This window comes from Heterodontus francisci, unplaced genomic scaffold, assembly GCF_036365525.1.
Source record: "Heterodontus francisci isolate sHetFra1 unplaced genomic scaffold, sHetFra1.hap1 HAP1_SCAFFOLD_62_2, whole genome shotgun sequence".
Taxonomy (NCBI): Eukaryota; Metazoa; Chordata; class Chondrichthyes; order Heterodontiformes; family Heterodontidae; genus Heterodontus; species Heterodontus francisci.
The window spans coordinates 5,012,973-5,015,981 of NW_027141112.1; positions in this window are offsets into that span (position 1 = coordinate 5,012,973).

The following is a 3,009-nucleotide window of genomic DNA, read 5'->3' on the forward strand; positions in this document are numbered from 1 at the left end:
ACACCAAGTAACAAAGACATTCACTGATACCCAGTAACACAGACACACACTTACACCAAGTAACAAAGACATACACAGACACACACTGTCACCAAGTAACAAAGACATACACTGACACCAAGTAACAAAGACATACACTGACACCCAGTAACACAGACACACACTTACACCAAGTAACAAAGACATGCACTGACACCAAGTAACAAAGACATTCACTGATACCCAGTAACACAGACACACACTTACACCATGCAACAAAGACATACACTGACACCAAGTCACAAAGTCATATTCTGACACCCAGTAACAAAGACATACACTGACACCCAGTAACAAAGACACACACTGACACCATGTAACACAGACACACACTTACACCAAGTAACAAAGACATACACTGACACCAAGTAACAAAGACATGCACTGACACGATGTAACAAAGACATACACTGACACCAAGTCACAAAGCAAACACTGACACCCAGTAACAAAGACATACACTGACACCAAGTCACAAAGACATACACTGATACCCAGTAACAGAGACATACACTGATACCCAGTAACACAGACACACACTTACACCAAGTAACAGACATACACTGACAACAACTAACAAATACAAACACTGACGCCAAGTAACACAGACACACACTTACTCCCAGTAACACAGACACACACTTACAACAAGTAACAAAGACATACAATTACATAAAGTCACAAAGACATACACTTACTCCAAGTAACAAAGACATACAATGACACCAATTAACAAAGACAAACACTTACACCTAGTCACAAAGACATACACTTACACCAAGTAACAAAGACATACACTTACACCCAGTAACAAAGACATACAATGACACCAAGTAACAAAGACACACACTGACACCAAGTAACAAAGACATACACTTACACCAAGTAACAAAGACACACACTGACACCAAGTAACAAAGACAAACACTTACACCAAGTCACAAAGAAATCCACTTACACCAAGTAACAAAGACACACACTTACACCCAGTAACAAAGACACGCACTGACACCAAGTAACAAAGACACACACTGACACCAAGTAACAAGGACATACACTTGCACCAAGTAACAAAGACACACACTGACAACAAGTAACAAAGACATACATTTGCACCAAGTAACAAAGACACACCAAGACACCAATTAACAAACACATAAACTTTCACCAAGTAACAAAGAAACACACACCGACATCAAGTAACAAAGACACACACTGACACCAAGTAACAAAGACACACATTGACACCAAGTAACAAAGACATACACTTGCACCAAGTAACAAAGACAGACACTGACACCCAGTAACAAAGACATACACTGACATCCAGTAACACAGACACACACGGACACCAAGTAGAAAGACATACACTGACACCCAGTAACAAAGACAGACACTGACACCAAGTTACACTGACACACACTTACACAAAGTAACAAAGAAATACACTGATACCCAGTAATACAGACACACACTCACTGGCACCCAGTAACACAGAGAAACTCTGATACACAGTAGCAAAGACATACACTGACACCCAGTAACACAGACACACACTCACACCAAGTAACAAAGACATACACTGACACCCAGGAACAAAGAAGGACACTGACACCAAGTAACATTGACACACACTTACACCAAGTAACAAAGACATACACTGATACCCAGTAACACAAACAAACACACACTGACACCCAGTAACATAGAGAAACACTGATCTACAGTAACAAAGACATACACAGACACACACTGACACCAAGCAACAAAGACATACACTGACAACCAGTAACAAAGACATACACTGACACCAAGTCACAAAGACATACACTGATACCCAGTAACACAGACACACACTTACACCAAGTAACAAAGACATGCACTGACACCAAGTAACACAAACAAACACACACTGACATCCAGTAACATAGAGAAACAATGACACACAGCAGCAAAGACATACACAGACACACACTGACACCAAGTAACAAAGACTAACACAGACACACACTGTCACCAAGTAACCAAGACATACAATGACACCAAGTAAAAAAAGACATACACTGACACCGAGTAACACAGACACACACTTACACCAAGTAAAAAATAAATACACTGACACCAAGTAACAAAGACATACACTGATACCCAGCAACACAGACACACACTTACACCAAGTAACAAAGACATACACTGACACCAAGTCACAAAGACATACATTGACACCCAGTAACAAAGACACACACTGACACCATGTAACACAGACAAACAGTGACACCAAGTGACAAAGACATACACTGGCACCCAGTAACACAGACACACACTTACACCAAGTAAAAAAGACATACACAGACACCAAGTAACAAAGACATACACTGATACCCAGTAACACAGACACACACTTACACCAAGTAACAAAGACACACACTTACACCAAGTAACACAGACATACACTGACACCAAGTAACAAAGACATACACTGACACGAAGTAACAAAGTCATACACTGACACCAAGTCACAAAGACATACACTGACACCAAGTAACAAAGACATACGCTGATACCCAGTAACACAGACACACACTTACACCAAGTACCAAAGACATACACTGACACCAAGTAACAAAGACATACACTTACACCAAGTAACACAGACATACACTGACACCAAGTAACAAAGACATACAATTACACCAAGTAACAAAGACACACACTCACACCAAGTAACACAGACATACACTGGCACCAAGTAACAAAGACATACACTGTTACCCAGGAACACAGACACACACTTACACCAAGTAACAAAGACATACACTGATACCAAGTAACACAGACTCACACTTACACCAAGTAACACAGACACACACTGACACCCAGTAACACAGACATACACTGACACCAATTAACAAAGTCATACACTGTTACCCAGGAACACAGACACACACTTACACCAAGTAACAAAGACAT